The 13,662-nt window shown below is 46.2% G+C and overlaps 1 protein-coding gene across 3 annotated transcripts in view; it reads right to left on the minus strand.

Moving 5' to 3' along the window:
- Positions 1 to 13,662, minus strand: part of PTPRE (protein tyrosine phosphatase receptor type E) — a 155,608-nt gene that overhangs the window by 83,182 nt on the left and 58,764 nt on the right. For all 3 annotated transcript variants that reach the window (XM_025879988.2, XM_073884750.1, XM_025879985.2), the window contains exon 2: positions 8,680 to 8,702. The gene's annotated coding sequence lies outside the window, so the exon portion shown is untranslated. The remainder of the gene's footprint in view (positions 1 to 8,679; positions 8,703 to 13,662) is intronic.

Below are 13,662 nucleotides of genomic sequence, written 5' to 3' on the forward strand. Positions count from 1 at the left end.
AGAAAGGAAAAAGCTTTTTGTCCTGCTTTTTGAACAAGCAATTGAGCATCTTAGGTGGCCGGCCCTGCGTGCACTAAGTGCCGCCCCAGGTACTGTGTAGGGTGCAAAGGTGGTGTTCTCTTTCTGCTGACTGCCTGCTCTCCCCCACTCCCGTGCCCAACCACTCACTCATCTACTCCTTCACCAGCCGTCTGTGGAGTCGGGGGATCTGCTGGGTGCTGGGCAACCCCCGGGGATCCACGTTAGGACACTGACTGCTCCCGAGCTGCTGGGTCACCGGCAGGCATGCAGCCAAATCGCTTCTTCTCTGTCCCTTTGCAAAGGATCCACCCAGACGCTAGCTAGTCTCAGGGAAGTCAGACTCGTCCATAAATTATGGAGAGTAGAAAACAGGAGTTCAAGAAAGTTTTCTATGGCCAAACTGCTGGCGTCATCAGGCAGTTCTCTGAATTTGACTTTTGGCTTCCCAAGATGAGGATTTAATTCTCTTTTAACCATATCCTCCAAGAACACCCTTTCCTGTGGGTTTAGAAAACTGCCTACCAGGATTGCTGAGACCCCACTGACACCAGTTCTCTTTCACAGACTCTAGATCAGATACGTCAAGGGGCACCTTCCTCAAGCATCCACTAACCCTCCACCTGGCCCACAGTGCTCTGTGACTGGGGCCAGTGCCAAGCTGTTTCAGATTTCCCAGGGACACTGCGACTTATAATATTTCTATAAAATGCATGATAGCCCAGCTGAAATAAAAGTTATTTACTTTTTTTACTTTTCAAATGAATTTCAGAAAGGGTCAACACATTCTAGTGAAAAATGAAGACTCCTCTAGGCACCAAAATGACAAATGCCCAGATGCACTGCTTCGATTTCTGACCAGGTATTTTGATGGTTTAATACTCAGCTTTCTGACATGGTACCCGAATTTCTAGAAAAGGTACTTGGATAACCAGCTGGTACTTGGATTCTCGATGTGGTATTTGTAGTTCTGATGCAGTATTAAGACTTCCGATGTGGTCCTTGAATATCGGAGAGGTATTTGGACTTCTGACTTCATATACAAACTCCGTGCTGGGGCCCCGGGTGCTGGGTGTGGGGCATGAGCTTGTCCAGATGGCTGCACGCCCCAACCATCTGAAGGCACGGGGCTGAGCTGCCAAGGGATGGAAGCAGCGAGGCAGGGGACCCTGAAACAGGAGCTCCACAGCTCTGGTCACTAGGACGACCCCCGGCGCTGTTTTCCATTAAGGTTATGGAGCAGAAGGGGTACGTGAGCCCAGCTGGGTGGACAGAGGCCACTTGGAGTAAACTGGCAGACAGGGAGAAAGCCTGACTGAGTGGATACTGATTATGTTACTAGGCTTTCTGGGAGGCAGACCGACCACGTGGCTTTCCAAGTGGAATGGATTTGTAGCAACATAAAAAAAAAAATGTTTAAAACAGCCACACAACGTTTAAAAACATTTTTATAGAAAGGAGGGCTTGGGGATGTTTCATGAGGTCTGACGTCCTCTAACCGAGAGCACCCCTGTCACGGGATGACCTCATCACTGCTATTTCCTAAGAGCCCGGGGGGAGGCGAAATGCCTTCTCTGCATCATAGCGCCACGTCCCCTTGTCTCAAACACGCTGAGCACAACGTTGCCCAGATTACAGCAAAAATAATTTTTTAAAGGAAACGGGTCTTAATTCTCAGCAGGAGGAAAACGCACAGCCATGGGTTGTGAATCACTCATTAAAAATTAAATAAATCCACCCACAACAGGAAATAGCACAACAGAATGTCGGTGTTGACTTCATGTTGGAAGGAAGCCAGAAACAAGGCTTGGAAACAGTGATGGCTTGGAGTGTGATCTCGCTCACACTGGGTGCATTCAGGACCCTAACTTCATCTCCGTGGCCAGCACTTTCCAGCCTGTCTTTTGCTGATTACTCGCAGGAGAGGGAAGCATCATGGCATTGGGGGTTTCCATGGTTTCCGAAAAGATCGAGCAATCCTCCCTCCCAGTGAATCACTTCTCCAGGTAACGCAGAGCATTACTCAGCCCCCAGAACCATTTGCCAGAATGGATCTCAGAACAGTGCGGAGAAAGTACCTTTGTGTTACTGTCTAATGCTTCTGCTGAGGTTTTAAAATCGAAGCCCAAGGATTCCCAGTTTTTACTTCGTACATATTAGCAACATCATGGAAAGAAGATTGCTTTTCAAAAATGTTTTCCCCATTCATAAAACCCTCCTTTCTATGTTCCTTGTTCTTCTGGAGGCAGGAGGAGCAAACACAAACAAGAGCGGAGGGAAGAGAATCAGCAGTGAAGGACAGCTGCTTTCTTTTCCAAGCGAAGATTATAAAACATTTACATCGTGCGATGCAGACTTCATCCCGGCAGGGAAAATGATGGATGTATCTGGCCCAGGCTCGGCTGATTCACAGCAGTGGCTAATTTAGGGGGATTTCTGTATTAACTCAAAATCCAGACAGGCATCACCCGAGAACATCAACTCTATGTCTCCAAGGGGCCTTTAAAAAATTCTCATCTAGCCCTTTATTTTTGAGACAAAGAAGGTAGGATTCAGGGCATGAAGGGACACGTCTAAGTCATTCAGCTTTCTGGAGCTACACTCTATGTGCGTCCAATCCTTTCCTAGGCTCCCGTGCGAAATACACAATTACAATTGCTACAGAAAGGACTCAAACGCAGGCCCTCCAGGCGATATTTCCTCAAGTCAGAACTAGGACCCACCACTTCATTTTTCAAGACTGCACAATTATAAGCCCGCAGGGACACCTGATAAACACTGCAGAGAGAATAGACCAACCCCGCACTGTGCTGAAAGGAAGCCTGGCAAGTGTGTGAAGAGAGATTAGAAAACTGGATTTGGTCAACAGATAACGTGCGGAAACATTTGGAACTCTGGCCAAGATCAACTCAACTGATCATAAAGTTGTTCCAAAATATAATTATCTATCAGCAACCTGTTTGCAGAACCCATGGGATACGTCCCTTTTTATTACTGTCCTCTAAAACTTGCATAACTGCAAAATGTTATTTTTCCTCATGGAAAACGTTGTTTTCTTTTCGGCAGGTCGGCTTCCTCATTGTGGGTGGTGCTAATGAGAGCCGCCTGGCTTTTAGGTTTGAGAGGAACCTGTGCACAGCTCAGGGGCCCCTGGATGCTGCTAAGTCCCTTCCCGCTGTCCTCCCAACTCACTTCTCCCAGCCCGTCTGGGTCTGTGTCTTCTCAGCGTCAAGGTGGAGGTGAGGATGCGCACCCAGACTGCCTCCGGGAATCTCTGAGGCCCGAGTGAGATAATGACCTTGAGCATGATTTGTAAACTGTAAAGTGCTCTACACGCATGTGTGCAGGATTATAAATGCAATTTATGTTTTCAGCATAAGGCATTTATCTGGCAAAACAGGAAATAGATCAAGTCCTGTTTTTGTGAATAATAATTTCCACCAACATGACGTTTTGAGAAAATTCATTTCTCAGCAGCAGTGTGGTAACATGGTGGTTTTAAACATATTTTTATAGATAGCACTCAAACGCACAAATCTCTATCATTTCTGATAGCAGACCAATCTTGCTCAGGTTATTTGAAATCACTTAAACACTATCAACATATTTTTTCAAAGTTGTTAGAATCCAATCAGCCCCCACCCTAAAATAACTCAAATCCAGTTTTTTTTTCACTTATGCTCATTTCCATTCAAAACAAGAAGAAAAGCGACTCAGAGATGTACTTTTGTTTAGCAATTCCACAGGAATCTTTTCCAATATTTTAAATATTTTATACCAAACTCTGTATTTCACTAAGCTGTTTAAAAAAGTCCCCTGGAATGGGCAATTTTTTTTTAAGATTTTATTTATTTGTTTGAGAGAGAATGAGAGATAGAAAGCACGAGAGGGAGGAGGGTCAGAGGGAGAAGCAGACTCCCCGCCGAGCAGGGAGCCCGATGCGGGACTCGATCCCGGGACTCCAGGATCACGACCTGAGCCGAAGGCCGTCGCTTAACCAACTGAGCCACCCAGGCGCCCCGGAATGGGCAATTTTTGAACAGAAAGGATTTCTCCTCCTGCGGCTCACTGTCCTGATTCACATGGGGACATGCCCCAGTCGATAACACTGCAGGTGGGGGCGAGTTCCCGCATCAAATGGGGATGGGTCCACGTTCCTCCCAGGGGGCGGCAGACCTCATCCCTGATTCCAGGGCCCAGGGTGTCTGAGAAGTCTCTCTGTAAGTCACACACCTAAGAGGATCTCTACATTCCTTGCCTTTCTCCCCCTCCCCCCACCCTGTGGGACTGATGCCACTCGTCAGGCAGTGGGCGTGGATGCCATCTGTTTCTACAGCAGAAACTGCACACAGAATGTCAGTCCCCGCCTCGTGAACCTGAACCCAAGCTCCCGGAAGACCAGCTCACGGTCCTGCAGACCAGGTACTTCCCAGGCTCTCACCACATCACTTTTAACTGAAATGCCACCTCACAGATCAAGTTGATAAGGAAAGTGAAGAGGGTGGGTTTGATTATAAAAATAGGAAACATTCAACTTAAAATGGGTGGGATTTTGATGTGTCATCCAGCCAACAATAACTGGGAATTGTTTTCCTAAAAGGTGGACCTCACCTTGGATTGCTGGCAGTCAGACAACCCCCCGGCCCCCAGGCAGCCGGCTCCTGTCCACCAACCCCCATACACCGCTTGGCCAGGCCGCGGTGGATTAAAACAGTTTCCTGAAGCATAAATCCCAGATTTCCTGCACAGGGCTGGACAAAGTTAACTGAGGTGCTTGCCAAATGTTCACTTAATGACTGCTTCCTTAAATCAAATTTTTAAATGCCTTGGGAATTATATGACACACAACCACAACCTAAATCCGAAGCGACGAGAAAGATTCCCCTCCCACCTTCCCTTTACCTCTTGTCCTACTGGAACGATGCCAGGAAGCCTTTGTGGCCTGTGAGAATCCATGTTTTCTTGTCAGCTGGAAAAGGATTTCTCAAAGAATTCCAGCTCCGAACCGGGTCTGCAGGAGCTCAGGGGCCAGCCAGGAGTTTATATAGAAAAGCTGTGTTCCTATTTCCTCTAAGTGGAAACTCTGACAGCCTAGTATCCATGGCTTTGCTATATGACAAACGATTACCTAGTATACTCTTTGAGGAGGTACTTCTTGGAAGAACGCTGAAACTTTCCTGGGGGGGAAAATGGAAGTGGAAATAAATGAGGGATTAATCCGTTTGTCACCAGCAGGTCCAAGGGCCTTTGGCCAACCTACTGTCAGCTTCCAATGTCAGTTACGGGAGAGTAACTCCTTCACTGTTGGGAGAAACACATTTTGCTCAGATGGGAAACCCAGAGGATCCACTGATGCTAATAAAAACCCAAGAACAGGGCAAAGGCAGGAAATGGGAATCAAATTTTTGAGAAAGTTTTCATGTCTTCTGTGCTCTGCACATCATCCGTGAGGCTTCTCGTTTTCTTTCTGCAGATGCAGAAACAAGCACAAGAACACCCTCTTCCACCTGCAAAAATGTAGCCCCAGCTGAGGCGGGTTACAAGTGGTTCGCTCTGCCTTGGCAAACATTTAAAAACCTTCAGATTCTTCTTCTCTTTTCATGCCACGGTGGCCACTGGAATCAATACCAAGGAAGAGAAATGACTTAGAAGAGAAAAATCGCACGTATTGAAACTGATAGAGGAGGAAGGATGGATCATTCAAGAGGAGACAGCTAGTGACGGAATATTCGAAGTTAATTTTAAAATTAAATTCACTGTTAACATCAGCACTTTAATTTCGTTGCCTTTTATTCCTTTGGTATTTCCATGAGCCAAAGTGAAATAGTCAAGTTACAGTATCATTTAATTTTACTTACTGGTGGATACCCTTTGGTATAACAATATAAGACCGCAAAGAGCCTGGAAAAGATATTTAAACCTTAATTACGTGTCTTGCATAAATTCTTAATTCTGACATTCCATTGCATTATTTAAATACTATGCAACTGAGACCCGCAGAGTCGCAAGCGTTCTCTAGTTGAGGGAACTTTATTCATGTTTGATGGTTGGTATGAATTACAGTATTACTTCCCAAGTCTGTATTTACATATTACAAAAAGGAGAAACAACAGAATACCATGGGAATGGTGGTTGGTCACGCTAAAAAGGCCCCACTTAATCCAGTTAAACAGGGGAAAGTCAAGTCTCTCTTTTTTTAAAGTCAAATATGAATGTAGAATGGCTTTTAAGATTTTATCTATTTATTTATTTATTTATTTATTTGAGAGAGAGAGAGAGAGAGAGAGTGGGGGGGAGGGGCAGAGGAGGAGGGAGAGGAAGAGAGAATCCTAAGCAGACTCCACGCAGAGCCCGACACAGGGCTTGATCTCATGACTCATGAGATCATGACCTGAGCCAAGAGTCAGACACCCAACTGAATGAGCCACCCAGGTGCCCCGGAGTGCCTTTTTTTAAAATGAAGAATCAGATTATTGCTAGAGAAGAGAACTCCTTTGGATCTCCATTACGGCAATGGCACATACATCGTTACCCAGTTGAACACCTTCTTTAAACAAAACAACTGCCAGAATTTTGTGACGATGTAAATTACAACAATCTCACTAACTGCTAACTTGGGGTGAGTTCACTTCCACATCACAGTGATCCCAGGAGGGGACTGCCAGCTGAGAGCAGTGGGGCCTCCCACACGTTCCCGTGTTCACCCAGCAGCCATCTGCTGGGCTCCTACTCTGCGGCCCACCCACCACCTGTGGATGGATGGTGGCTTGGGACAGTCACCAACCTCAGGGTGCTTACTCTCCCCTGCCCTGCCCAGAGTGAACTATTAATCGCATTCTAACAGACTCAAAAGCGAGTTTCTAATCCCACAAATTAGAAATAAATTCCTCTCTCTTCATTGAAATCTTGAAGCTTTTGGAACAAGGCTCAAACGTTTAGCAATAAAATTGCCGCAGGCTAAAAGATCAATCTGATGTTCCACCCCTTCATCCCAGCAGCAGATTCCAAACAAAGGCATCAAATAAGGTAGCCACCAAAAGGGGGGTCATGCTTGGAACAGCCTTTCCTCACGTGGAAGAGAAAATTCCTGAAATAAGAAGCACTTTTTACTTAAGAACTCACAGCTTCCTAAAGCAACCTTTGCTTTCCTATTGAAAGGGATGAGAAGGATGGGACCAGGTAGAGCGACATGGCCAGGCTGCTGGCCAACTTGCCGAGAGGACAGGAAACCCTAGAACAGGCAAATGGCAAGACTGGGTGCGGAGGGGCCGGTGCTGAGCAGACAGCCAAGGAAGGCAAAGGGCAGATGCTTTTAACAAACCATAATCTGGATCCTGTAACTGGGAAGGAGATGAGTCTGTGGGGCACGACCCTCCAGTGTTTCATTCCAGCAAGGTAGGGAGCCACTGCTCCTGGTAAGTAGCATGTTTAATACCCATTCAAACCAATATGGGTGAGTCAACACCTCTTGCTTAGGATTCTGAGGCAATGAGGGATTGCAGACTTCTTGTACTTAAGTCTCTATCCAGTAATATTATTCCAGTAATATTCCTTCTCTTGGACCCCGCTGTTGACATCCACATTTGCTCAAGTGGATCATGCCATTCAATATCGATAACATCTGACAATGAGGTGACAGAGAACAGGGACAACACAACTAGTTTAGCAGGTGGCAAACGGAGCCTCTCCCATTCCCTCTCTTGATAAATCGCTGACTGTATTTGCATTCCTTTGAGATAGGGAGCAACAGTCCGTACAACCCAAATGCATTCGATCACACCAGGAAGACTATAAGCATTTATGCCCAGATGAAATCGTGCCACGAGAGCAACAGAGGGGGCTGGCCAAAGCAGAACAGGTGACACACTGACCTTAAAATAATTCAGGACATAGTCGAAGTATTTCAAATAAGGTGATGCACGTAAGAAACACAACTTCCTGGCCACCTACATCCTGGTACGCTCACAAAAGGTGACCACGTGACACCATGCACACCGGCGCCACTCGCCCACTGCAACCACTTCTAAAGCTCCTAGATTTTCCTTCCTCGATTTCTTTAGGGAACCTAACACCAGTAAGCTGATTAAGTAAAACGCAAAAAGGTGATGTGTACTAGGACATCAAGGCCATGGAATGGTGCCTAGATGTCAAAAGGCATAAAATTATGTGATGATGACACGGTTGTTTTTGTTTTTGTTTTTTTAACCCAAAGTGCAATCCAGAAAAGCTCCTTTTCAGCAGGTTTTCCCCCCAGCAGATCAATTTAAGAGGCAATTACCACCAGTGCAATTATGAGCCTCTGTGTTTCCCAACAGTCGTCCCACGTGTGCAGGGAGGTAAAGCAAGGCCCTTTTAAAAGTACGGACAAATCCGTGAAAGGAGAGCATGTGGAAACTGAGTTCTCAACAATCCAGTTCAAGAGACTGAACCACCGAGCCAGATTTTAAACATGCGCGCACACACAAAATGATGTAACAAAAAGTGTGATACGACCCTGTTCAAGCAAGTTCAGGCATAAAATTCTAATATAACACGCTGACCATACTGGTCTTCTTTCTCTAGAGATAATGTTTCTCTAACAAGTAAATCCCACACACTTTTTTTATTGTTATTAGTTAACTACAGGAAAAAAAAAAATCTTTAAAAAAATTCTGTACTCACCAAGGAAAAGCGAAGGTTATCGTCTGAAAAAGAAAGGAGAAAAAAGAAAGGGTTAGCATTCTGGTTACAAGGTGGTAGCTGCTCATTCCAGCCCCTTCTTTCTCTACAACACTAGATGAATGTTCTCATTTTTCCTCGGTTGTTGGGGTCTTCTTGAGGCTTTTTTATCTGCATGATGATAACTTTTGATGTCAGTGATGGGGGGAGCGTGGGAGCTGACCGAGATCGGAAGCGTGTGGTGTCTAGCCCCAGGCCTGGACGCCCCTCAGTCCCTCTTCCTAGACACCGCCTCTTAAAACCCACATGAGTTGGCCCCTCACCCCGGTTTTCCAGCTTAATCATTATCCAGCCTGCTCATTCCCCAACAATTTAGCTTCTATGCCCTTTTCGTGTTTAACATCTCATTAAGATATAATTTACATACCATGAAGTCCACCTGTGTACAATTCACGGGTTTTTAGCATAACCAGAGAGTTGTACAACCATCACCATAACCTAAGTTTAGGGCGTTTTCATCAGCCCAACAGAAACCCCATGCCCGTGATTTCATTAGCTCCCCAGCCCAACCTCTCCCCATCCCCTGTCCTCCGGCAACCACAGATCTACGTTCTGTCCATGGATTGGCCTATTCTGGACATTTCACAAAAGTGAGATCCTACAAGATGTGGCCTTCTGTGACTTGCTTGCTTTTACTTAGTATTTTTTGAGGTTCATCCACGTTGTCACATGTACCAGTTCTTCATTCCCTTCTGTGGATGAATACTATGCCATTTTCCATATGCCATACACCAAGCTCTGTCTATCCATGCTTCAGTTGGTAGACATGACCCTCTGGATCTTGTTCGAGTGGCCAGTACAGCAGCATCAAGCCGGAGACCACGCTCAGTTGTCACTGTGCATCCACACGGCTAGATGTTTTGATCGCCACTGTCTTTAAATAGCTAATGCAGTATGTGGTGTTTTCTACCAAAATAGAATACCTCTCATCTTAGTCATGGCCAGGCTAGATATTTTAAACCGAAGACAAGACTCCATAGCACACAATTATAGCAAGTTGAGGCACTCACTAAAAAGCTGACCTGTGAAATTGGTTTGGAGCCAAAGAAGCAGAAGAAATGGTTCTTCTAATATTAAGGAATTTTAAATCTACGTGGGCAAATCTACAGCTAACATTATCTCTACTGGTGGAAGAGTGAATGCTTGCCTGCTAATACTCGGAACAAGGCAAGGATGTCCACCCTCACCACTCATATTTAACATTGTACTGGAAGCCTGGTCAATGTAATAAGGCAAGAAAAAGAAATAAAAGACCCAGAAATTGGAAAGAAAAAAATAAGACTTCTGCTTTCTCAGATGGCATGATTACCTACATAGAAAATTCAAAAGAATCCACAAAAAATCAACTAGGGATCAGTCTGTTGGGTAAGAAATAAAGTCACAGAGTTCCCAGAGTGCAGCAGAGCCCAGTGTAACACAAAGCAAATGGCAAGAAGGTGAGGGAGGCATTGATGATTGGGCAAGAGGTGAGATCACTGGAGGTAAGGGGAACTGCTTTTTGTAAGAATAACTTACTACAACAGTCTACTCCTTCCAATCCCCTCAAAGAACCTGGGGAAGAGTTACTCGTGTGTTTGCCTGGGGCCAAGCATGGGAAAAAGCCAGGAGTAGAAGCTCCCCTTAATATTTCAGGATTGGTAGAAATGCTCAAAACTATCTTCCAAAGCAATGTTGAGTCATTTTAACGTAAAACGAAACCCAATGAGATGCAGAAGTATATCAGAGGCAGAAGCAAAACTGCAGGCTTGAGTCAAACCAAACTAAAAACCACACAGGAAAAACCCACTAGAGTGTAGAACCAGGTGGGCACTCGGTCAATTGCTGGTTAAACAAATGAATAAGCAGAATTCACTAAGTACCAAACACAAACAGTAATTCTGAATTAAAGTTTGAACTCATGTTGTTTTCTTTTGTAAACTAAGCAAGAACACAGGGAACCGTGGCTGTGCAGAGAGATCACATACTGTACGGGTCTGGGCTCACGTGTGTTAGCATGAAACCACAGCTGTCAGTTTCTCAAAGTACAGAATGAGAACAAAAACCAAGCAACCAGAATACACTCAGAAGTCAACCTTCATCTCAGGAACACTTTCTGCAGCCTCAGGCCCTGAAGCAGACTGCTACTCGAATATTGAGCACAACGTCTGAAAATGTGGAATAAGCACATTTAAAATTGGGGATGGGGCAGATCCATTCCCATGGACAGATCTGCTCACGTCAGGGGGGGCCGTCACCCGGCACAGCAGCATTCCACAACTGGAAAGGTTCCTGGTCTCACCAGGAATGGCCCCGTCCTCCAAACGAGGGAAAGAGAGAAGCTGTTGGGTTTGGGATCCTGTCCAGTGCTGCTTACCATGTCTCTCCCCAGCCCACAGCCAGTCCTGTGAAATAGACAAGATGAGTCCCATTTTAGAGAAGTGAACACTGAGGCCCCAGGAGCCCCTTGACTTAGCCAGCATCACACAGAGCAAGAAGGCAGGGCAGCAGGGATGCTAACCCAAGGTTGCTGAGACCACTCTGGGCTGGGCTGCACAGGCAAATCCAGCTTACCCTATAGTTTACTTTTGTTTGCTTGTGTGTTTGTTTTTCTTCTTGGGTCTCCATTCCCCACAGTGAAACTGTAATTCCTTCAAGGCAGGGACAGTCAGCCTCTTCTTTACATTCCTAGTATCTACCAGTGGCTGCCAGCAGGAGGACCCATGAAAGGCATGCCGTTGAGGACAGCAGTGACATAAGCAACTCCCTAAAATCTCTTCTCACCCCAGGGAAAGCTTCACTGTGGTCTGCGTGCCAGAAAGACCTGGAAAGGCTGACTGGCCACACACTTCCTGGGGTGGGGGCGGGGGGGTTCTGTGGGAGTGGCCTGGCCGGACCATGGAAGTGTGGAGCTCTGTCCCTGGGGCATCCAGATGTGGCCGCTCTGCTTCCAAGGGGCAGAGGCAGCAAGGACGCCTGCCAAGCTAGACCCTGGGAAAGAGGTGGTGTGAGGACATGGAACAGGGGAAATCCACCGAGAAGGCGGGGAGCCGGGCAGGCGAGGTCAGTCGGGTGGGCAGTCCTGCAGGAAGTGGCCCCAGGCTGCAGGGCTCCCTAGCAGGGAGATCGCTCACAAGATATGGAAAGACCACGTGACATTACTGTGCATCCATACCTCACAAAGAAGAAAATAAAGCTACAACATTTACAATCAATCCATCAGGACTACTTCATTTAAGGAAGAAATTAAAATTATTCTGACTTGTCAAGCTCTGAGATGGACAGAACCAGGGTATCTTTCCAAACTCAGACAAAAGTAAACTGTCTTTTACACACACACCCTTGGCCCAGAGCATCCTAAACATTCAAGTGGGCAGAACATGCGCTGCCAAGGCGGGTATCTGCAAGCTATTCTTTTATTTTTTGTTTATGTATTTATTTATTTATTATTGTTATGTTAACCACCATATATTACATCATTAGTTTTTGATGTACTGTTCCATGATTCATTGGGCATAACACCCAGTGCTCCACGCAGAGCGTGCCCTCTTTAATACCCATCACCAGGCTATTCTTTTAAATGGGCAGCAGCATTTGTAAAATTTGGGGATGCAAATTTTCATTTTATTTAAAAATGCTCACATATATATTTCCACATGTATAGTATCTAAAATGTGAACTTTGATGACAGATTAAAATTTTATAAAGCAAAGGCACACAAATGAAAAATCAAAATCATGCAATCAAACACCATGAATCTGGGCTTGCCACTGTCTAATCAGGGCAGGCAGACCCAGAGAGGAGCTCCTTCACCCTGGCTGCCTTCCCTCAGATCCCAGTGTTTCCGAAGACATTGAGTTGTCCCCCATCAAATGTCAGAACGGATCCCCCTCAGGCACAGGGTCTCTCAAGCACACTGAGGAGGACAATTTAGACGGGTTGCCCAAAGAGCAGAAAACCACTACAAAGGAGAGAACAAGAGACCGCAGCACATACGCCACCTGCGGTGGAAAAGCAAGAGGCCCCAGGCACAGAGCACCGGCCGCCTCAGCATTCTGTCAAGGAACAAGTTCACTCTGCCTCCACGCTGTAATGCACACGGGCGGCTGGGGGACCCTGCACAATGCTTCTGAATCATCTGGGCTTCAGATTCTCACGGATATCATACGCTGCCAAGTCTCACAGTTTCCTTGTTTACCTTCCAGGCATCCGCAAAGCTGTTAATTTCTGTATTTCCTAAGGTATAAAAGGCTGAAAGGGGCTGCTGATCTCACTGGGGGCAGGAAAACTCCCCGAATGATAAGTCTGGGAGAACCATATTCTGACGACCCCACAGCAAGCCACCTTGAAAAGGCAGGGGCAGGGGTCCTGGAAAACCATGTTGCTAAGGCTGGAGGAAAGATCTGTTTTCTCAACCCATTTTGTCAATCTATGACCAAGAAGCTGGACTTCTAAATATCTGGCAAATTTTAAAAATTATTCATGGACAGCTGCTTAGCAAAGACCCATGCACATCCCTGCCTGCTTCTTGAGAGTATTTCTGAAGCACAATCCCCATCCAAAGTGCATAAAATGGCACCTCGCTACTAACCCCACATTTGGGGGGGGGCCCTTTTTGGATTAGGAAATTCTGCAAATTAGCAAGCCAAGGACGCTATTATATTTGCATATGTCCACGGTCCATCTCTGCCATTATCATTGGCATGGAATTTGAGAAGGATTTTGATTTTCTGTGCTCCCTTCAGAGGCACAGAGTGCTCTCCCAGCCCCAGACAGGAGGGTGGCCTCTCCTATGCTGGCCTCCCAAGGGCCAGATGTTCAGGTTTAGAACAAGCACGTGCCCCTCCCGCTGCCCAGAGCCAGTGTAAACCTGGCTGTGAAAGGTAAAGGTAAGACCTTGTCTTTCTGCCCCCCACCTGCCCTCCTCCTCACCTGCACCCCCTCACCTGC

Source organism: Callorhinus ursinus, unplaced genomic scaffold, assembly GCF_003265705.2.
Source record: "Callorhinus ursinus isolate GAN/ISIS: 27379988/994484 unplaced genomic scaffold, GSC_fseal_2.0 scaffold58, whole genome shotgun sequence".
Taxonomy (NCBI): domain Eukaryota; kingdom Metazoa; phylum Chordata; class Mammalia; order Carnivora; family Otariidae; genus Callorhinus; species Callorhinus ursinus.